Source organism: Oreochromis aureus, linkage group 3 (assembly GCF_013358895.1).
Source record: "Oreochromis aureus strain Israel breed Guangdong linkage group 3, ZZ_aureus, whole genome shotgun sequence".
NCBI classification, from domain to species: Eukaryota; Metazoa; Chordata; class Actinopteri; order Cichliformes; family Cichlidae; genus Oreochromis; species Oreochromis aureus.
In genome coordinates, this window is record NC_052944.1 from 72,071,472 (window position 1) to 72,096,085 (window position 24,614).

At 40.2% G+C, this 24,614-nt stretch overlaps 1 long non-coding RNA gene across 1 annotated transcript; it reads left to right on the forward strand.

Moving 5' to 3' along the window:
* The first annotated feature begins 654 nt into the window (after positions 1–654).
* Positions 655–5,459, forward strand: LOC120437505. The gene is made up of 3 exons (XR_005611186.1): positions 655–879; positions 4,095–4,430; positions 4,669–5,459. It is a non-coding gene; the product is annotated as an uncharacterized LOC120437505 (long non-coding RNA).
* Positions 5,460–24,614: the final 19,155 nt, after the last annotated feature.

The following is a 24,614-nucleotide window of genomic DNA, read 5'->3' on the forward strand; positions in this document are numbered from 1 at the left end:
ACTTTTCCATATTAGGATGTTCTGAACTATTTGGTTGTCTATATTAGCTCTAATATGAAGCTTTAATATGAAATCACTTCATAATCTGACATTTCATGAAAACAAAATAACATCAAAGAAGGAAAGAAAAGGTGAGGCTTCCTGAATTTTTAGGCCATTCTAGTACTTTAGGAATTATAATGTGGCTTCTTTATGAGACTCACTTACCACAACCACAATGCTGACTTTAAAGATTTCTCCAGACATTTTAGAGAGAATAGTAACAGGAAGTACTGGCAATAATGAAACGTTTGTATGTTGTAACTTTTTGTGAAGCCACATATAACACTTGGTCATGTTTATTCATATAAGCCTTCAAAGTTTACTCAGAATGCACTTATACAACCAACACGTGTTTTTGTTGCTCAAAGAAGCTGTGATATTGTGGTCAAGATTTTTTTTAAGCTTTGAATATTTCATGTGGATCTCCCTGTGGAAAAAAAATGCCAGATGCAGACAAAAACAGAATCATGTGTACTAAGAGGCCGAGAAGAGAGGTATGTGGTTGCAAAGGTGTTGCAATGGGAACTTATGTCAGATGAAGGGTGTGTTGCATAAAACAGGATGACAGACAGATATAGAAGTTAGTTTTGTCTTCAGACCGTTTGACACAGCTTTACTTTATACACAAATTTTTAATTTTTATCTTGTAACTTTTTGATTTTTTTCCTTTTTCCTTTATAAATTCTAAAACCTGGAATAAAATGTATTTTGACCAACAGAAAAAGCAGATGGAAATAAACAAGCCTCACTCTTTGTTTTCCTATGTTTTGTGGATATATTTTACATCCTGATGATCAGAGTGTTTGACGGTTTCAAAGACCCCCACTCAGAAAAACAGTAAGTGCTTAAAAAGTAAAGCATCTGATTTATCATAAATAATGAATTCAATGTGTTTCATCATTTGAAGTCCTTTGGCTGATGATGGTCTTTAGTATGTAGCTGATGATTGATGATGACAGAAGTTATGTTTGTGTTGTTCTGTGGAGATCATTCAAAAACTGAATCTGTTAAACACTCAGACCTGCTTTAGATTTCACTTCTTTAGTTATGACGCACTTATTTATAGTCACCCTAAAGTCCAACCTACCAAACGTCACTCTAATGCGACTCCTTAAGAGACATCGAAAGTGTGGCGTTTGAATGAGTGGCTGAAAAACTAATGTTTCAGCTTTATTTAAACCTCAAATTTAACCTCATGTAGTCAAGTTTTAACTCAGGTTCTGTTATTAACTGAAAATACCAACAGACTCAGACTTTTAGAAAAATCTAAGAGTCAGATCAGCAGAAACAGAGAACAAGTTGTCTGCTGCAACTCCGTCGCAGTGCTCCACGTTGCTCTTTCTCAGTGTCTTCGTGTTTGTCTCTGCAGGTGAGGTTTATAAACCAAACAGTGTTTACATGTTACTTCCCAAACAATTAGTTTCAGTTTGCCTGTGTGGGTGAGGGCATCACAAGGTCTTGTGGTGTCTGTGTGGATTTAGCCGCTTAGTCAGCAGTGCAGTTTTCACCACAGAGACAAAGAAGTGTAATGTGTGTGTCAGTGTGATGTGTTGTAGTTTCAGGAGTCAGTAACAGCTACAAAGTTTTTTGTTGGAGATTATGTATCGGAATTTCAGGAGCGGGACCACGCCTCCAAACACGTTCCTTCCGGGTGTTATCTATATAGGTTCCCCCAGTTCTGCAAGCTGTTCATTCTCGTTTACGTGCTCCACCCTCCCTCCTTGTTTTCAGTTCTTTAACTTCTTCACTTCTATACAGTGCATGGGGATCTGCCAGGCCCGGGTGCCGTCGCCAGTCGCCTTCGAGGCCTTCCCCAAACTGCAGCTCAGTTCATGTCCAAGCCATTCACCTTTCCCTACTAAAATGCTGTCAAACCTAAAATGAGAATGTGGGCCCAGCTAGTGAATTCAGTGTATACAAACAGCTGTAGCTCCATAAAGGCAGCATGCAGAGACTCGCAGTGTCTCATAATGACAGGGCTGCTTTCTCTCACACATTATGTTCACTTATTATCAGGACATGTTTTTGTTCTGTGGAAGCTGCAGAAACTGAATTTATTTTTGATAGTAATATATTTGTGTTAATTATTTTAAATGTCGTTTTTGTTTTGTGATAAAGAGCTGATAAGTTTTCAGTCAACCCACTACACCACCTGCATGGTTGTCGTTTGCTACTGTCACACAGATAATACAAGTGAAGTCAAGTGGCTTTATTGTCATTTCAACCGTGTGCAGTGAAGTGTGACAATGTTCCTCCAAGACTATGGTGTTACATATGACTGTGACAAAGTGGATGAGCAGTTGAGATACAATCCACTTGTCCCATATGTGTTGACTTTTTTTTTTTTGCACATTATTCTGTATGTTTATTTATTTGCTATGATTTGCTTGCTTTGTCAAAGTAACATTGCTGCATTGACTATCCCGGGTTTGTTTGTGTAAACATTCTGTTGCAGGCAAACCAAACATTCAGCAAATTAAGGCAAATACTCAGTTACAAGTCCTCAGTGCAACAATGACAGTTGGTTGTGCAAAAAGACTGAGCATTGTGCAAGAGGTTGATGCATGAAGGTGTGTGTGTGTTCCTGTTTAGACATCTTTGTAAGGACCAAAATTGGCATTCTACTATACTTGCGAGGACCAACAGTCACTTGTTAGGACACACACACTGGTCCTCACATGTCTGAACACATTTAAAGGCATTTTTGAGGCTCAAAATGTGGTTTTAGTGTCAGGGTTACAATTAGATTATGATTAGGTTTAGGGTAAGGATCAGGGTTAGGCATTCATTTTTGATTGTTAGGGTAAGGGGCTAAGGATAGCATTATGCCAATGAATGTCCTCACCAAAATGGCTGAACGAGTGCATGTGTTTGTGTGAGTGTGTATATGACATTGTCATAGTTGGACTGGCCTTCCGGAATACCGGGTATTTGCCCGGTGGGCCGATGTTTTTTTCATTTTTGGTTTTTTGGGGGATTTTTTTGTAATGGTATAAACAATGAAAGGTGGTGGATTGGCCAATTGGTCATGATCAACTCTGGGCTGGACCAATTACAGCTGATGAAGTCGAACTTTAAAGTTCCAAATTGAGGTGAAAAGCAACGTCATTTGTGTCGTGCTTCAGTTAGAATGAAAAAATGACACAAAGCTGGAGTTATTCTGTGTCTTTACACTGTGCACCTCTTCTTCTCCCCCTCCCTCTCCTGTTGCTACTTCAATCATGAAACTGATCAATGATCAGCTGATTGGCTTTTCTGTCGCGACTCCCGTCTGTCTTATTTGTTTATTGGCCACTTTGCGCCAGAAAGAGGAAACCAGCAGATGTCGCACTAAACAACAGCAGCACATTTAAGCTTGATCAGCTGTTAGAATTTATTTAATATTACTTTCTAGTATCAGCTGATTTTTGCTGGAGCCACATCATACCTATACCTACATATGCCTAACTAATTTACCTATTAGTTAGGCATATGTAATTATTGATAAGGTTGATAAATATTTCAGCTAAGTATTGTTTAGAATACCAGAATAGGGAGGATGGTGTAGGTTCAAGTTTATTAGATTGATACATATATACCAACAAGACTGTACATCACTGTCACACCAGCGTTTGTTTTCATTCAAAGGTTTTATGGCTTTTTCTATAATACCTGGTGGGCCGGTCTCTAGTCAAAATGCCTGGGACAATGTTTTGTCCCAGTCCAGCCCTGAACATTGTGCAAAGACAAGTGCTTGAGGTAGTGACATATATGAAAGTGTGTGTGTGTGTGTGTGTGTGTGTGTGTGTGTGTGTGTGTGTGTGTGTGTGTGTGTGTGTGTGTGTGTGTGTGTGTGTGTGTGTGTGTGTGTGTGTGTGTGTGCGCGCGCGTCAGTCCAGTCACTGAGTGCTCAGGAGTCTGACAGCTTGGGGGCAGAAACAGTTTTTTTGCAGTCTGGTATTGAGAGCCCGGATGCTCTGGTACCTCTTTCCGGGAGGCAGCAGGGTGAAGAGTGTGTGAGGGGTTGTATGTTGACCTTTAACCTCTCTACTCTGTGTTGTTTCCTCTTTCAGACCAGAAAAACATCACAGCTGAGTCTGGACAGAACGTCACTCTGCCATGTCGAGCTCCAAATAACAACAAGCCCATAGTGGTAAAGTGGAGCAGGCATGAACAGGGACAGTATGTCTTGATGTACCGAGATGAACAGTTTGATCCAGACGACCAGCATCCATCTTTTAAGAACCGGGTGGATCTGCAGGACAGACAGATGAAGGATGGAGACCTGTCTTTGATTCTGAACAATGTGACAATTAATGACACTGGAATTTACAGATGTGGTATTGTTGAGGGAGTCAGACAACCTATGAAGCTCATCAGCATCATCTACCTTCATGTTGATCCTCCAGGTGAGTGAGTAGAGTTGAGTGTGTGTGTGATCAGAGGTGAAGCTGCTTCCTGGTTGTTGATGTTTGTTTCTAAAGATGTTGTTGATGAGACTTTGTAGAAAGCAGCTGGTCTGAGTGATGTGATCAGAGTGCAGTAGATAATGTCTGACAGCAGTTTGAAGAGGAAATGGATTCTGTTCTGTTCTTCACTCATCACCTACCTGACAGCTGACACCTCACACCTGTTTCTCACCTGCAGGTCAGACAGGAGGACACACAGAGGATGGAGGGAAGACGAATGGATCTGTTGGACCCAAAGTTGGTCTGCCAGTCTCTGCTGTGCTTCTTGTTGCTGCTCTTGTTGTTGTTGTTTTGACCTAAAGGAAACATAAGAGTTAAAACAGAGTCAGATTTCATACCAGCCTTCTAGTGATTTGTGGCAGATTTGAGATCAGTTCAACATGCAGAATGACAGATGAAAGAACGGCAGAAACAGCTGACAATAATAATAAATCAGCCGACAGAGGTCATTAAACAACTACTGAATTTGTTCTTCAGTGTTTTTGTGCAAGACAAACATTTAATCAAAGATCAGTGCACTCTACCACCCGAGGACCAACACTGTGATCACACTTGAACAGACAGATGGCCATGTTAGTCATAAAAAGGTTCAGTATAATCCAACATTAAGACAGTAAAGACAAATCACACAGAGATCCTGTGCAGCTTGAATAATAATCAGAAAAAATAAAGATGACTGACAGTGCATTATTAACACTTGTAACAGTGAATAAATGTCTAATATCAATAGACTAGTCTAAAACAGCTACACCGAAGTAGTCTGATAACTGACAGCATTTTTTACCTGCTGTATTTCTTTTTAATATTATCTTTAAATTCTTCATCACAAATGAGTCATCTATGACACAACAGCAGTTCAATATTTCAGTTGAAGCAGTACAACATTTATGGAGTAAAGAAGACTGATATTGATCAGAATATATTTATAGTTTCTCTTTCTGTATTTTTCAGTGATTTAGTGGAATTTGTGTCAAGAAGAAAAACTCTGCTGCATAAATTGATTCATTTTGTTTCCTCTTTTGCAACAGCATCTAAGCCAGTCACTAAAATAAAGGTACAGTTTGGCAAATATTAAAGTAGTATTGGTTTCCTTTTTGTTTTCAACAGAAAGGATTTTGTTTAAACTTATTCATGTCCATGATTTCAGTGTCCTGTATGTAAGAGTATCAGAATCAGTGACTGTGTTTTATCTTCAGGTTTTATCAAAAAAGACTAGAAATCAGCAGTATTACAGTATTATGTCTGTCTGATCCACCTGACCACAAACACACTGCATGTGATTATCTAAGTGTTGATCTGTGAGTTACAGTAGTAACATACAGTGTTTACTGTTTGCTATAATTTAACATGAGAGCGACAAAAAAAACTGACATCTTCTGCTCACTGACACTTTAACACCAGCTGAACTTGAATCCAACCAGTTTCCTCAGTTTTAACATGTACTGGTGTGCAGTGATGCACTGGTGCACCAGTCACCTTTCCCATATCATTGACTGACACAAATGTTAGACTGACTTTATGTACTGATCAATAAATGATCTGCATCCTTCAGCCTCGTGTTCTTCTCAGCTGTCTCATCATCTTTATCAGACTCTACACATCATTTGTAAATATTACTCAGATGATCAGTCCTCTCTGTCTCTGTTGTAGTGAAATAACACTGGACTTAGTAAGAAGCTGTTAAGGTTTTGAAGAAATACTAAAGTCTTTGATGACTGGAAAATTTTAGGAACTAAAGGAACCCCCCTTCCCTTTACTGCGGAGCCAGTGTTTGGTTTTGTTGTTAAAATTACAGGAGACAATCTTGCTTTAAATGGCTTACTAGGTTTTGTAGAATCGCCATCAAATGATTGATGTCATATCTCAGAGACAATCTTACAATACCATCTTTTACCATCTTCAAAATAAAAGCCTGGATAATGAATCAAAGATTTCTGAAAACAGAAATATTGAAGCCTTTTAGTTTGACATCGAGGCAGGAAGTGTTGTGTTTCACATACATATGGCATTAACACAACTATCACTATTATGATGAATATGTGAGTGCGAGGGAGGTGACAGCTGGTACTTTGTAGTTAGAACAGGTCTCCTACTAATCACAAGGTTGGTGGTTTGATCCCCGCCTGCTCAAGTTCTCCAGTGTGTCCATAAGACTTAGATAGATAGAAAGCACTGCAGAAAAAAGTGCTTAAATGAATGGCAATGATGCAAGTTGTATAAAGTGGTCTGAGTGCTCAAGTAGAAAAACACTGTATAAGAACCACTTAACAGAGTTAGTCATTACTCAAAAAAGCAAAGTTAATGCAGTACTTGAAGCAGAAACACAAACAGGTAGAAGTCGGGTTGCAGCCTGAGGTTATTGTACTCGGCCCTGAAAATCTTAGAAATATGGTATCTAAGCAGATTCTTACTCTGGATGGCATTACCTTGGCCTCCAGTAACACTGTGAGGAACCTTGGAGTCATTTTTGACCAGGACATGTCCTTCAACGCACATATTAAACAAATATGTAAGACTGCTTTCTTCCATTTTGCATAACATCTCTAAAATTAGAAATATCCTGTCTCAGAGTGATGCTGAAAAACTAGCTCATGCATTTATTACTTCCAGGCTGGACTACTGTAATTCATTATTATCAGGATGTCCAAAAAACTCACTGAAAAGCCTTCAGCTAATCCAAAATGCTGCAGCAAGAGTCCTGACAGGGACTAGAAAGAGAACATATTTCTCCTGTTTTGGCTTCCTTCATTGGCTTCCTGTTAAATCCAGAATTGATTTCAAAATCCTGCTCCTCACATACAAGGTCTTAAATAATCAGGCCCCATCTTATCTTAATGACCTTGTAGTACCATATCACCCTATTAGAGCACTTCGCTCTCGCTCTGCAGGCTTACTTGTTGTTCCTAGAGTATTTAAAAGTAGAATGGGAGGCAGAGCCTTCAGTTTTCAGGCCCCTCTTCTGTGGAACCAGCTTCCAGTTTGGATTCAGGAGACAGACACTATCTCTACTTTCAAGATTAGGCTTCAAACTTTCCTTTTTCCTAAAGCATATAGTTAGGGCTGGACCAGGTGAACTGTTGGATCTGCGCTTCAGCAGGCCCGCTAGTTCAAAGACTTATCACCCATGAAGAAAGCAAGACGAACAGTTTAACCAGTTTTACTTGCTAGCAAGGGGAGCCTTTGGCAGCATCTCTGCCCTCAGTCTCAAACAACTCCAAAAACCAGGACCCCCCTCCAGCCTTTTATTCTGCGACACTCAGTGTCACAAACACCCATTGTAAACCCCCCCCCCCCGTGGTGCGTCAGGCACTGAGTGTGTGTGTGTGTGTGTGTGTATGCATGTGCAAGCACGTACATATGCATGTGTGTGTGCACTTGAGTGAGTGTGTGTGGATGCAGTAGCGGTTTTTGATACGGGCGACACGGGCGGTTGCCCGGGGCGGCATCGTGATGGGGGGCGGCATCACGGGCATCGGCACCGATGTTTTTTCGAAATTCTATACACGAAAAGTGAGCGTGAGAGCCCTCGGTGCGCCTGCGCGCTGCTGAAGTCAAAGTAAACTTTATTGTCATCTCCGCTACATACAGTCCAGTATATAGAGATGATGAGATTCTAAGCTCCAGTTACAGCAGTGCAAATAAACGAACAATAAATATAGTAGAGTAAGAAAATAAATATACACTTTAGGACTCGGGGTAAAGGGATCAATAACAATTTAAAATGTATAATTTACAGTTTGAGGATTTAAAGTCTCACACATAACCCGTCGAAAGGGGAGGGAGACCTGCTGCTTCCAAATAGAGCACATTTCATTTATAATGTTGTAAATCCAAGCCCATTATGTATTCATGATTTGAAACCTGGGTTGTGTGAAATCTCAGAAATGCATCCTAGACAAAGTGAATCTGTGAACTAAGGTGTAGGTCTGTTAGATTATGTTGTGGTGATCCTCTGGTTGAGGGATGGGTGTTCATACTGGAGTGCAAAATTATAACCAATGGAAGATGGACAAGAAAAGTTCAAAGCCATCAGGTGCTCAGTTTAGAAAAAAGAGAAAAGAAGAGGAGGAGAAACGAACAAAAGATGCAGGTAAGCAGATGTGTGATTGGATAATGGCAGGTCATCCTGAAACAATCAGAATCATAATACTTTATTAATCCCTAAGGAAATAATGTGGATTACAGTTGCTCCAAGAAGAAATGGTAAAAATAGTAACAGTAACAGACTAAACTCCAAACAATACATTATGTTACAGATTTTAATATTAATTAGTCATTGTCAATTCTTGATTTGTCCTGTTCTCATTGCATGACGAATTATGATGGCTGTTTGGTAGCCGTTTGCATACTGTGCATAATCTCTATGTGTGTGTGTGTGTGTGTGGGGGGCGCCAGAGGGAGTGTTCGCCCTGGGCGCCAAACAGGCTAGGACCGCCACTGTGTGGATGTGGGTGTTTTTGTGTGAGCCAAGGTGTGTGATGTGAGCCATGTGATTGGAGGATCATCAGGGGGTCCTTTGTCCCTCTTTGGGGGGATACTCCCACTGGGTTTAAATCTGGGACTCTCGGCCATTTGACCTTAGAACTAAAGAAGCTTCTCGGATGAGAGGTGAAACGTCTTCAAGCAACTTAAAGAAGTCCAGACGCTTTTCTTTCAAAACTCCTTTGACTACGATGACCTGGATGAGTGAGAACCTTCACAGACAATCTTCACATCCCTACAGTTAAACACTGTAAACCCCCCCCAACCCTCCCTCACCATTGAATAGGCTGGGGAGGACAATAGAAACAAAGAATGTCTTTGATCATACAATTTAAGGCAAGGCTTACAAATTTAAGTATAATAATGACAACATTTAACAATTTCAACCTAACATGACCCTGAATCCTTCCTTTGTTATGCTCGATTAGGCATACGCTGATGGGAGATTCCCATGATGCACTGAGTATTTCTTCTTCAGTCACCTTTCTCACTCACTATGTGTTAATAGACCTCTCTGCATTGAATCATGCTTGTTATTAATCTCTGTCTCTCTTCCACAGCATGTCTTTATCCTGTCTTCCTTCTCTCACCCCAAAGGTCACAGCAGATGGCCGCCCCTCCCTGAGCCTGGTTCTGACGGAGGTTTCTTCTTAGATTATATTATTAATAATAATTACATTAATTATTATTAATGTATATTATGTATTATAAAGCGCCTTGAGCCGACTGTTGTTGTGATTTGGTACTATATTAATAAAATTGAATTGAACTGAATATGTAAGTGAAGTTCATTTTTATCCACAGTTAAGTTAAATACAAATGCTCAGCATGTTAATTCTGCACAAATTATGTATAAAGCAATAAATAACCTGCTTCCTGACAATATTCTAAAACTGTTTTCTAAAAGGGATCGGGGATACAATTTGAGGGGGAATTAATTTTAAAACATCCTTATATCCGCACAACATTAAAAAGTTTTGCATCTCTGTGTGTGGAGTGAAGCTGTGGAACAGACTAAGTAAAGATATGAAGCAATGTCCGAGCATGGTGCAGTTTAAAAGCGGTTTAAGGATATGGTTTTTACAGGGTACAGGGAGGAGGTAGAGAGTTGATAGGGTGTTCTTGTCCAATATTTTCATGTGTGCTTGTGGGTGCACGGGTATGTTGGTATGGGTATATATATCTGTAGGTTGTGTATCCTTTGAGGTGTTACTGGGGTTATTGAAAATGTGTATATGTGTGTATGTGTATATACGTAGGTATGGATAGATAGAAACATATATATATATATAAATTAATAAATAATAAAAAAAAAAATACACATAACATATAATGTAATTTCAAGGAGGTATTTCTGTAGTCTATTCATTACTACATAGTGGAAAAGGGGTGGGATTAAATAAGCTTATGCTTCTTCCTGCTCCTTTTTGAACATGAAAGTTATTTGTAGTTGTGGTTGCTCGTTTTCCTTTTGTTTTGCTTTGTTTATTTGTCTCTTTAAATTCTATGTTGTTGTACTTTTTTAACATGTTCAAAATAAAGATTCAATCAATCAATCAATCAATCAATTCTTGTAAGAAGCGGTGTCACTGATGATCTGTTTGGATCCATGTTAGCGTTTAAAGTCCAACATCTCCCTCTAGTGGCCATATATAAATCCTGCGTGAGGCTGGTGTTAGTGTAAAATGTGAATATCTGCCTCTCTCACTGAGGGGGACGTCCACCACATGGAAATGGATTTGTTCACCAACCGAACTACAGATCACTGAGGATATTAAATTAAATTTCTCAGATTTTCAGAGTTTACATAGTATATCTGTTAAATTGCGAGGAACTGATTCAATCACTGATATAAGATATATAAATTAAGGGCAACTACAACAGTTCTTCCTTGTGTAGGTTTTTGCATTTGCCACAGCAGACTTTAACCACACTCATTTTTTACTGCTCTTGTCTTTTATGTTTGTGTGTAAGTTTTAAGTCATAGTGTTTTCAGAGTGTATAAAGAAAAAGGGACTATAATCTCATTATAGTTACATTGAACATGATTTTGGTATGAATATAAAAAATAAGTTACCCACCTCTGTGTTTGAACCAATAGAAAAGCTGGTGCTCAGAGGAAGAGGGCGGGCTTTACTTGGTGTCAGTGAGAGAAATGAAAAAAAGCTCAAATGAGTGAGAAGGACGATGAAGGAAACATCTGTGCTGTGTCTGCTCTGTAAGTAGAATCTCTGTGTTTGTTTGAATTCTTGTACTTTGACTGTCTGCTCTCCTGATAACTGATGATGGAGGAGAAGACATGAAAAACAAATCAGGCTGAATTCAAGTTCAAAACACCACGAGGACCAACTGCAGGTCTGAACTGACTCTTTATCTTTGCTCAGGAGTCGAGGAAACACAGCAGGCAGTGAAAAGCTCAAATCATCCACTCATTATATCAACATAGCTGGACAGTGGACACATGATTTTACGTTTTTTTTATATTGATGTAATGTGGAGATCATAACAATCAGAAGGAAACAATAATTGTATTCAGAGATGTTTTTTTGGGGGGAAAAAAGAAGTACAGGAGGTTGAAGTGTCCAGAATGTGAGAATAATTGGAAGTTATTCCATGGCCTGTATTTTTTTTTTTTTATTGTGTTTTATTTTTTAAACACTTTCAAGTCTTTTGATGTCCAGACTTCATTCTCCTCACCAACGGGAGTGAGTATGTAATCAATTAGATTGTTTGTTTGACTTTTAGTCTTTTTGTTAGCAATTAAGCATGAACAGTTTTCATTATGTCATTTCCAAATTGTGTGTGATGGAAGATGCCAGTAAAAGCTCAAGCTGATTTAATTTTAGTGAATATTGGGTCAAGGTCACATCAAATGTGACTTTGAAAAAACTTTAAAATATTAGATCCATTAAGGTGTTAGTGGTATCTACCGTTACACAGACCTTGAACTGTGGTGTCTTTATATTACCAACATTTTTTATGTTTTTTTTATGGATCATTTTTAAACTCTACAACAATTTACTAGGCCTAGGTAGAGATGAGTACACCATTTTGGTATTTAATGCTTCAAGAATTTGGTCAAAGGTCAAACATGAGAATGGTATAAAAGCAGGCTGTTTAGACATGTCGTAATAAAAATGTCATAAAAAAATACAGGTTTAAGTTTGGCCTTTTCACTCTGAGAAGAGTTCCACTCTCAATGCTGTTATTGACACGTTGCAGACATCAAAGAGAAAAATGAGTAGCCATATAAGCGAGAGATGAGTTTGTGTGTTTGTCAGCTGTTTGTGTGGAGTTGTTCTTTATGTTCAGCTCAAATCAACCTGAGTGTCATTTCTCTTTAGTTCTGATCTCACTGCTGAGCTGCACAACAAACCAAGGTCAGTAACCTTCTTCTGTCACAGCTTAAACCTGATAAATAATCACTGATATGACCTGATTGGGTTCATGTTTCAGAATCAAGCAAAACATCCTTTTAACACTTTAACACAGAGACAAAAATATAACCGAGCAGCGTTTTTCATTTTAACCCTCACAGCTCGTCTGACTGTGAGTCCCAGCAGCTCTCAGGTCTTTGAATATGACTCTGTGACTCTGAGCTGTGAGGAGGAGGACAGCTCTGCTGGATGGACTCTGTGGAGAAATGGAAGCAAACTACATTGTCGAGGCCAGATGGCAAAGCCAACCAGATGTCACATCAGTAACATCTTCACATGGGACAGTGGAGTTTACTGGTGTGAGTCCAGAGAGGGTCCCATCAGTAACATGGTTAACCTGACAGTCACTGGTAAGCTGAGTGTGTGGAGTTAGTGTTGATGAAGCTGTGTGTAAATGGATGAAATGCTGTAGTTTGTCTCTGTGTTGAGGTGGATCAGTGATCCTGCAGAGTCCTGTCCTCCCTGTGATGGAGGGAGATGACGTCACTCTGCTCTGTAAAACAAAGACCACTCCCTCCAACCTCCCAGCTGCTTTCTATAAAGATGGCTCCCTCATCAGGAAGCAGCCTACAGGTCACATGACCATCCAGCATGTTTCCAGGTCTGATGAAGGCCTCTACAAGTGTGACATCAGCGGTCATGGAGAGTCTCCATCCAGCTGGATCACTGTCACAGGTGACACACTCACCTGTCTGTGTTTCTGCAGGTTTCAACATTCACAATGTGACGACAACTTAATGACTGTGTTTGCTTTATCTTAGACAAACACACCACCACACCTCCACCTACATCCACACCTCCTCCTGCATCCACATCTCCAACTACACCTACCTCTGTATCACTCTCTCCTGTCATTCTCTCTGTGTTGTCCTCTTTTGGATCAGTGTGTGTTGTGGTTCTACTGGTGTTACTGACTCTGCTTGTGAGACGATGTGTTCATAGGAAACCTGAAGGTGAGACACAGACTTTCTGATCTTAGAAGATATGTTTTTTATGAATGAGTAAAAAATTGACTATTATTTTTTTGTTAGACTGGATTGTAGTGTTCAAGTAATTTAAGTTCTTTAAAATTACAAATTACAGAAATAATTCTCCAAACGTTTTTTTTCAAGTCTAAAATCATTTTATTTAATTCAAAGAACAATAATAACGACAGCTACAAAAACAAACAAAAAATAAGCAGTAAATGATAATTTCACAGATTACATCACACATAGTGACATCAAACCATCACAATCAAACAACACAGAGGTAACATTGTCTTTTTATGTCAGGGGATATGAGTGGTAGTTGTAAAATAATTGTGTACACATGATGTGGTTATGTTTATATATATATATATACTGTATATGAATCCTTTCTCACCCCTGTGGGCTTTATTCTTAAAGCCCGGGTCCTCAACCAGCTTCACCAACAAATCCACCTTGCAATAGGTGTTAGGTGTGTTGTAACCTTTGGGTTATACCTGAATAAGTTCCAAATAAGCTGAGATTTGACCCAGCTATGTGTGCTCTATGGTTTTGATACACACATTAACTAGCAGGATGAAGTTTTAGTTAACATGAAGTGTATAAAAAGACACACAAGACTAAATGTCTTTTAATATAATGATTTGTTTCATCTTCTCTAAACTCCCGCATGTAAAACCGAAGAAGTTCTTCCTGTTGTTTGCTCTATTTAATGTGACAATGCTTCTCACTGCCGTGTGTTCCAGTTTGGCTGAAATAGTGTTCATGGTGCAAGAACATGTTTCCTTTGTAATATGTGGTGAAGTGCAACAGTTTGCATTAACAGAAGATAATAGCTTTGTAGTTCTTTTTTTTTTCACACAAACACCCACCAGTTTTTGGTCAACTGTTGTTTCACAGCAGAGGTGTAAAGAAGTAGGAAAAAAATCTGCAGTTCTATTGCAGTTGTTGTTGCTGAACTAATTTACATCTTTCATTGTGCAGCCATTGATACAGCTGTGGTGTACTCAGCAGTGAGAACTGAAGATGTTACCTATGGACAAATGGCCATCAAACCAAAGAAGACCAGAGGTACAGCTGCTCTTTATCATTAAATCTCAACAGAGCAAAAGTCAGCTGGTTTTGTTGTTGTGTTTTCTCGTGTGTCCATTCAAATTTATCCAAAAGATAATGCCTTGTATTTTCAACTTTGGACAGAATCAAGCTATCTCTGTCCAGTCTTAATTTTAAACCAGTGGTTCTCAAACGTTTCACAATGAGTATCACCTCATAAAATTTATGGCTCTTGAAGTACCACCCTTATGACAGGCATTAAAGTACAGTAGTATAGGCCTTTTTAACACCACATACAGTTTACACAAGACAATTTTATTTCTTATATGAATGTTATTTAACTGTCATAAACAGGACAAGTGATAATAATAACAACTGTACTGCATCAAAACATTCACAGGAGATGGGATAGCCAATCTTAAGTAATGACCTGATGAAATTTGGTCCAAACTAATCTGCATTTATTAAGGTGTTTTAATGCTTTGTATCTTGTTTTATTTATTTTTTTTAAAAAAGCCCCTAAAAAAAGGCAGTGATCACTGTCAGCCTCCTTCAGGTTTTTATTATGACTGTTTATTTCTCTCAGTTTTTAAAACCTTATGATGTAACTACAACCCAGCCCATGCAGCAGTATATTAATGACTAACCTCGTATTGTGGATTAATTATCTCAGTTGTTCTCCTCACTGAAGCATGTGTCCCTAACCATCAGGAACCCTCATGTTAACTTTCATGGAGTGAAAAAAAGTTAGCATTCATCCTCCAGCTTCACTGTGTTTATGTTATGCTAACATAGCTGTGTCACTAGCCACCAGGTAGCACATCATTATATACAAGCTAGCCGGACTTCAGTAACCCTACAAACACCCTGTTTAGTCTTCTGTCTTCATTTATGTCGGAAGTGATAGGAGAGCTGTACATTTACATTTTTCAGAAATTCCTCAGCCAGAACGTGATATATTATTTAATCTTTAAAAAAAAAAAAAAAAAAAAAAAAAAAAAAACCTTTGTAATTCGCTACCTCATGGTCATGGAGGGGTTTGTGTGTCCCAGGGATCCCAGGGGCTATGTTGTCTGGGGGCTTTTGCCCCCTGGTAGTGTCTCCCATGGCAAATTGGTCCTGGGTGAGGGACCAGACAAAGAGCGATTCAGAAGACCCCTATGACAAGACCATTGAGGGAACAGTTCACCCTGCCCGGAATAGGGTTATCGGGGGCCCACCCTGGAGCCAGGCCCAGGGAGGGTGCCTGAGGGCAAGCGTCTGGTGGCCGGACATGGAATGTCACCTCTCTGGTGGGTAGTTAGTGCATGAGGTTGAGAGGTACCGGCTAGATATAGTCGGGTTCACCCCAACGCATGGCTTGGACTCTGGAACCAGTCTCCTGAAGAGGGGCTGGACTCTGTCTCAGTCTGGAGTTGTCCCTGGTGAGAGGCGGCGGGCTGGCATGGGTATCTTAGTATCCCCTTGGCTTGCTCCCGGTATGTTGGGGTTTCTCTCAGTGGATGAGATGGTTTGTTCCATTCGCCTTCAGGTCGGGGAACAGGTCCTGACCGTCGTCTGTGCTTATGTGCCGAGTGGCGGTTCAGAGTTACCAGCCTTCTTAGAGTCTCTGGGTGGGGTACTGGAGGGTGCTCCTCCTGGGGACTCTATTGTCTGTTGTCCTACTGGGAGACTTCAATGCTCATGTTGGCAATGACAGCGAGACCTGGAGGGGCGTGGTTGGGAGGAACGGCCTCCCTGATCTGAACCCGAGCCGTGTTTTGTTATTGTACTACTGTACAAACCACAGTTTGGCCATAACGAACCACATGTTTGAACATAAGAGTGCCCATAAATGCACGTGGCACCAGGACACTCTAGGCTGCAGGTTGATGATTTATTTTGTAATCGTATCACCAGATCTAAGGCCATATGTTTTGGACACTCAGGTAAAGAGAGGGGCTGAGCTGTTAACTGATCACCACCTGGTGGTGAGTTGGATCAAGTGGCGTGGGAGGATGCTGGACAGACCTGGCACGCCTAAACGTACAGTAAGGGTGTGTTGAGAAAAGAGACCCCGGTTCGCAAGGTCTTTAACTCACACCTCCGGCAGAGCTTCGACAGCATTCCGAGGGAGACTGGCGACATTGAATACAAATGGACCATGTTCAGCATCTCCATTGCCGAAGCCACTGCACTGAGCTGTGGCAGCAAGGTGGTTGGTGCGTGTCGTGGTGGTAATTCCCGAACCAAATGGTGGACACCACAGGTGAGGGGAGCCACCAAGCTGAAGAAAGAGTCCTATCGGGCTTAGTTAGCCTGTGAGACTCCGGAAGCAGCTGATAGGTACTGACAGGCCAAGGGGAACGTGGCATGGGCAATGGCTGAAGCAAAAACGTGGTGTGGGAGGAGTTTGGAGAGGGCATGGAAAATGACTTTCAGACTGCCTCGAAGAGATTCTAGCAAACCGTGAGGCGACTCAAGAGGGGAAAGCGGTGTTCTACCTGCACTGTGTATAGTGCAAGTGGAGTGCTGCTGACTTTGACTGAGAAAATTGTCGGGCAGTGGAAGGAATACTTAAAGGGCCATCTTAATCCCAGTGGCACATCTTCTGTGGAGGAAGCAGATTCTGGGGACAAAGGGGATGACCCGCCAATCTCTGGGGGCGAAGTCACTGAGGCAGTTAAACAACTCCTTGGTGGCAGAGGCCCTGGGGAGGAGGTGGGGAGGTCTGCCCCAAGGTCCTGAAGGCTCTGGATGTTGTAGGGCTGTCTTGGTTGACACCCCTCTACAATGTTGCGTGGGGATCAGGGGCAGTACCCCCGGACTGGCAGACCGGGGTGGTGGTTCCCATCTTTAAGAAAGGGGACCGGAGGGTGTGTTCCAACTACAGGGGCATCACACTCCTTAGCTTCCCTGGTTAAGTCTATGCAAGGGTGTTGGAGAGGAGAGTCCGTCCATTAGTCGAACCTCGGATACAGATGGAACAATGCGGTTTTCATCCTGGCCGTGGAACACTGGATACTCGAGGGCGCATGGGAGTTTGCCCAACCAGTCTACATGTGTTTTGTGGACTTGGAGAAGGCATTCGACCGTGTCCCTGGGGGGGTCCTGTCGGGGGTGCTCCGGGAGTATGGGGTGTCTGGCCCATTGCTACAAGCCATTCAGTCCTTATACAACCGTTGCAAAATCATGGTCCGCATAGCCAGAAATAAGTTGCACTCGTTCCTCGTGGGTGATGGGCTCCGCCAGGGCTGCCCTTTGCCACTGATTCTGTTGATAATTTTTATGGACAGAATTTCTAGGCGTAGCTAAGTGGCGGAAGGCTTTCACTTCGGTGGTCTCAGGATCTCATCTCTGCTTTTTGCAGATGACGTGGTTCTGTTGGCTTCATCGGGTGATGGTCTCCAGCTCACCTTTGAAGGGTTCGCAGCCGAGTGTGAAGCGGTCGGTATGAGAATCAGCACCTCCAAATCTGAGGCCATGATCCTCAGCTGAAAAAGGGTGGAGTACCCACTTCGGGTCGAGTGGGGATGAGTTCCTGCCCCAAGTGGAGGAGTTCAAGTATCTCGGGGTCTTGTTCACAAGCAGTGATAGGGAATAACGGCGTTACAAGTAACGGTGTTACTAACGGCGTTACTTTTTTCAGTAACGAGTAATCTAACTAATTACTATTTCTATCGTTACAACGCCGTTACCGTTACTAACAAGAAAATGCGGTCCCGTTACTATTTTTCAACGAACAGACGGTTGAAGCGGTCTTCAGCTTACCGCATCTTATATCAGCTGCACGGAAGTAGCTGTAAGTAATCTGGACGCTACAGCTTTAAGCAGCTGCGCGTGCTTCCGCGGACGGCAATCACTTTCTGCCCGACGATCACTTTTTGGCACAACACCTGGAGCTCAGGGGCAAAACAATCGCATGAGTGCTGCTGTTTGACTGAGGAAGAATAAAGTAGTCGTGGTAAGCCAATCACATGACCACTTCAAGATGACAAAGCAACAAGGTGATATATACCAGTTTTTTAAATTGTGTTGATAGGCCACGTAAAACCAGAGTAATGATAAAGAATATATACATGTGTTTTTCCTCAATAGTTTCGTCGTGTTTACTATCTAAGGACAGCGCTAGCAAGCACTCTCTGCTTATGACCAAAAAATAAAAAAACAAAACAAAAAACAGAAGTTTTAGGAGTGACGGCGAGAGAGAGAGAGAGAAAGAAAGACAGCAGAAAAAGAGGGAGAGGGAGTTTTGAGATGTCAGAGATTTGTGACGTTTAGCGTGTTTGGAGTGTGTAGTTAATGTGTTGTCTTGTGTAGTTAGTGTGTAGTGTTGTGGATAGTTTTGTGTTGTGTGTCAGAACAATGAGGCGACTGCTATCTCCAGGTAGAAAAAGGAGTGATACACCTAGTGCTGTCAGACCTGCAGGTATCAGGCTGTGATGTTCTCCTTTATAGTGAACAGAAATTGGCAAAAATAATTTGTGTGGCATCTTATTGAATGCAGAACAGCTGATTGTTCTGTAAATAGTTTGAAATGGTTATTTAAAAAATCAAGGTAAAAGGTAAATGGATGCAAATAACTTTGTTGTTTGCAAAACTTGTGCATAGGATTTTAAAATTGACAATTTATATTTACATTTAAAGTTATGAAATATGATTCATTAAACATGTTTGTGGTTGTTACAGTAAAAAATATGACTTCTACTACAATTGTGTTAATGTCAAAATGAAAACATAACTGTAAATTCAGACACATGAAGTTGTGCTGAAAAGAGTGATACCAAACAAGGCAAATAAACAGTTTTTAAAGGTGAAATGTAGAGGAAACATCAAAAGTAGTTAAAAATGGCCAATTTTAACCTGGACCTCAGAGGTTTTTTTTAACTAACACAATAGTTACTTTTCAGTAATTAATTACTTTTAGAATCTTGTAACTCAGTTACTAACTCAGTTACTTTTTTGAAGAAGTAACTTGTAACTATAACCAGTGGCGGCGGAGCGGGGGGGCAGGGGGAGCTGCTGCCTGCGAGTGCGCTGTTGGAGAAACGCATCCAGGCAGACAGAGCAGAACTGAAGTCTGACCAGGTACCAAAGCAAATCATTCGTACTGTACAAATAATGTAAATATGACGGTGTATCACAAAAGATTGATATCAAACTGATCACTTGACCCATATTACGTTACTCGCTCTTCAAGTGAATCAACAAATGGCGAAATGAAAAGCTGAACAACAACAATGCTGTTTCTTTAGAGAGTCTTAGCTTACATGTATGTTTATTTCATATTTTCAGTTGTTTCCCTCCACGGCTAAATAAATCGGTTTCAGTAATGTACTGATATACAAGAATGGACATAAGGGGCTTCTTTCAAAAAAAAAACTCTGGTAGATGTTATTTTATATATTATGCTTTGTGTGTTGTTCAGTATATTTCTATGCAAAACAAGAGGAATTTCAATACACAGCAGTATATTCACAGTTTAAACCAGATATTTACATACACTTTATGGAAAACACAAGAACATTTTTTTACTGTTAAACATCAATTTAGAGTAAACTTGTTTTGTTTTGGATAAATAAATATTGAAATATCTTTTGAATTAGTTAAATGTCAGAATAAAGAGAGAGCTGTCTATTTTTTATCACTTTCAACAAATTTAGGAGTAAATATACACTAAGTTTAGTGTTAATTAATAAGAAAACTCCAGACGATTTCATTCTGAGCTGAAGAAGCTTCTGATAGGTTAGTAGAGTCCATGTCAGTAAATTGGTGGCACACCTGTGGATGCATATTAGGCAAAACACAGAGCCTGTTTCTTTGAAATGGGAAAATCAAGAGATGTCAACCAAAACACCAGGAAAAGAATTGTGGAGCTCCATAAGTGTGGCTCAATTTGAATACAATTTGGTGCCATTTACAATTAAGAAATAAAGATAGTTTCTCTCTTTACGCTTAAATTTAACAAATATGTTTTTATATTTATCAGTCTTAAAAAAATAAACATTTAGTCTGATTTGATGTTACAATTAAAAAAGTGTTTGTGTTTTTATCTGAACAGTATGTAAATATCTGGTTTCAACTGTATATTTGATGATTGTCAGCACAAAGAGGGAGAGAGAGGAACAGAGAGGGAGAGAGAGGAGAACGAGGACAGAACAGAGATGGAACAAGAGCAGGTGAGACACACATGTTAGTCAAATGGTTGTTTACCAAAAGTATCACCGTATCATAGGTACTCATGTATCTAGTACCTAGTGTTTCTTTTTAGGTTTGTTATTTTTCAAGTTATATATTTATTAAGTTATGCAGGCTTGTTTGCACAACAAGGCTAAATAATTATATAAACTTTTCTGAATCTAAATAGTGTACTTTGGTAGAATTAAAAAATAAGTGTAGTGCAGGTCTATGATGATTTTCAGTGCTACTATCATCTAGTTTTGATTCTGGTTCCGTTTTGGTTAAGTCCAGAGTAGTCCTGATTTTGAACTGTTGTAGTCCTGTATTAATTCCAGATCTGTTCTGGGTCTGGTTGAATTGGGGTTTAGTCCTCGTGTCTTGATACAGCCCCGACTTTGTTCTGCCTTGCTGCTTAATTAAAAAACTAGTTTAAGGTGTCCTGCATATGTGATATTTATTTTTCCCTATATGAAGTCATTCTTTTTAGAACAAAACTCAAAACAGAGCCAATTAATATTTCAGTCATTTCTAACCCCCCCCCTCAAAAAAAAATCCCACATGCATACTACCCTTTAGGGCTAAGCCCCGGGTGTTTCAAATGTCTGCCTCCGCCTCTGACTATAACTAATTACTTTATCAAAGTAACTTGCCCAACACTGTTCACAAGTGACGGGAGAAGGGAGCGAGAGATCGACATACTAATTGGTGCAGCGGCCGCAGTGATGCGGACGTTGTACTGGTCTGTTTTGGGTAAAGAGAGAGCTGACTGTAAAAAGTAAAGCTCTCAGTTTACCAGTCGATCTAGGTCCCTACCGTCCCTATGGTCATGAGCTCTGACCGAAAGAATGAGATCGCGGATACAAGCAGCGGAAATGGGCTTCCTCCGAAAGGTGGCTGGCCTCTCCCTTAGAGATAGGGTGAGAAGTTCGGCCATTCGGGATGGGCTCAGAGAAGAGCTGCTGCTCCTTCACATCAAAAGGAGCCAGCTGAGGTGGTTTGGGCATCTGACAAGGATGCCTCTCGGGCGCCTCCTGAGTGAGATGTTCTGGGCATTTCCCACCGGGAGGAGACCCAGGGGCAGACCTCGGACACGCTGGAGAGAATATATATATGTATATCGCCTGGGAACGTCTGGGTGTTCCCTTGGACAAGCTGGAGGAGGTGGCTGGGGAGAGGGAGCTCTGGGCTTCTCTCCGTGGGCTGCTGCCCCAGATAAGAGGAAGAAAATGGATGGATGGGTGAAAAAAAAGTGAAAAATGGAGACTTCTCACGTACCACTAGAGGGAGCCCACACCAGAAACCATAGTCAACTGTCTCCCAGGGGCCAGAGTAGGCAACACTGAGGGAAGTTTAAAACTGCTGGGCAGTAATAACAACTGGTTAAATCAAGCAGAGGTCACTAAAATCAATATTGAATCGTTGTGTAACTTTGCCAAAATAAGACTCCAGTTTTCTCTGGTCCCCTCCATCAGGAGTGACATGTTTAGCTTTGTGTTCTCCTTAAATTGCTGTCTGTCTGAGTGGTGTCCAAAAAACAACGTGGGCTTTACAGATATTTACAGAATTGAAAAACTTTCTGGAGGAAACTTGGTCTTGTTAAGAGAGACGACATCCATTCCACTTTGGATGGAGCAGCTCTCATTTCTAGAAATCTGGCCAAATTTATTAAACACCCCAAAATGTGACTATCCAGAGTTGGGACCAGGAAGCAGAGTTGCAGTCTCACACGCCTCTCTGCAGCTTCTCTGCTATCCCCCCAAAACCCCATTTCCGTAGAGACTGTGTAAGCTCCCAAACAGACAAAAAACAAGCTAAAAACCAGCAAAAAAAACAACTTAAACATAAAAACTTGCTACGTTGGATTAGACGTCAGCGCGAATTATCGCATGTCCGCCATTACCTCGCGCATAAAGTAGTTTTTTTGTTTGTTTGTTTTTACCTTCAGGGCCTTATAAGCCTATACTGCTGTTTTTAAAAGTCATGTTTGACTTTAAGCTTTTCTGTATAGTTTCTGGGATGCTTTGAACTCAAACTGCACTGCTGGAAATAGTTTATTTTGATGCACGTGCTGTTTTTTTGTTTTGTTTTTTCAAATTTGCATTATAATATTTATTTTCATTTTTCAATGCAGTATATAGAAATTGATTTATCTTAAAAATAAAACTATTTTCCTGTGGTGGGAAACGATTTTGTGCATCTTTTTTGTATTTACAGTTTTGAGGGATAAACCTCTTAAATTTCTCTAACTAGAAAGATATGTAAAAAAAAAAAAAAAAAAAAGATTTTCAATTTTGTAGTTTAATGCACTTTTTGCAATTTATGTAGTTAATATGGACTTAATGCATACATATTGTTAAAATTTGGGCTATACCAGTTGTATTGATGTAAAACAACTTGAAATGCTCCCAAAAATGTCACTACGGCATGTAAAAATATAAAGATAAGCTCTGGCGGACTTGGTTCTATGGCAGGTCTTAAAGGGTTACCACATAATGAGTGAGAAAGGTGACTCAAGAAGAAACATCTATTGCAGCAACACTATGGGAGGATTCAGGGTCACCTGATCCAGCCCTAACTTTTTGCTTTAGCAAAAAGGAAAGTTTTAAGCCTAAACTTAAAAGTAGAGATAGTGTCTGTCTCCCGAATCCAAACTGGAAGCTGGTTCCACAGAAGAGGGGCCTGAAAACTGAAGGCTCTCCCTCCCATTCTACTTTTAAATACTCTAGGAACAGCAAGTAAGCCTGCAGTGCAAGAGCAAAGTGCTCTAATGGGGTTATATGGTGCATATAATATAATGTCATTAAGATAAGATGGGGCCTGATTATTTAAGACCTTGTATGTGAGGAGCAGGATTTTGAATCCAATTCTGGATTTAACAGGAAGCCAATGAAGGGAAGCCAAAACAGGAGAAATCTCCATAAATAAACTTAGTGTGTGAAGAGGACTCTCCATTTATATGAACAAATTGGAGTCTATTAGATAGATATGATGACCTGTAATTAGAGATGGGCAGTAATCCGATTACCTTTTTCAAGTAAGGAGTAAAGTAAGGGATTACTATTGCAAAAAAGGTAATTAGATTCCTATTACTTTCCTGTAAGCACGTTGCTTTACTGCATTACTTAACGGTTTCTGCTGTGTTTTACTTGCATCTACTTGAAAGTGTGAGTGTAAACACAAAAAATATTTTATTTTATGTGCTGGAATGTGCAGAAAATAGTTTTAAATGTTAAACAAATTTCTTCCAGTCAGAGAATGTTGCATATAATTTAATTTTTGATTGATGCATAAAGTTAAAAGATTAAAACTAATAAAACAAGTTTTAAAAAGAGACTTTTCCATTTGATTACATTTTATATTATGGATTATGCAGATACAGTAGAATTGGGCTGAAAGATCTATCGCTTTATTACCTATTCAGGTTGTAAATCATGTTTTAAAAAGTTACTAAGTAACTAAGTAACAAATTACTTTTGAAAATATGTAATCAGTAAAGTAACAGGATTACTTTTGGGGGAAGTAATCAGGAATTAGCTACTGATTACTTTTTTCAAGTAACTTGACCAACACTGCCTGTAATACCTACAGCGTGCTCTAATCGTGCTAATAGAATATTATGGTGAACAGTATCAAACGCTGCACTGAGGTCTAGCAGGACAAGCACAGAGATGAGTCCACTGTCAGAGGCCATAAGAAGATCATTTGTAACCTTCACTAAAGCTGTTTCTGTGCTGTGATGAGCTCTGAAACCTGACTGAAACTCTTCAAATCCTCTGCAGATTATCAGTTAGCTGTTTGACAACTACTCTTTCAAGGATTTTTGATATGAAAGGAAGGTTGGAGATTGGCCTAAATTGGCTTAAACAAGCACAAATAACCATGACACATGGAGTCCACCACCAAAGACTATGACTATATCCAATAAAACCATCAAATGCACCCACCCTACTGCAGAAGCACACTGCTGATCTACAGCTATTAAAGAGGCCCAAACTTACGATCAAATAGCATTGCTTAATTTGGGC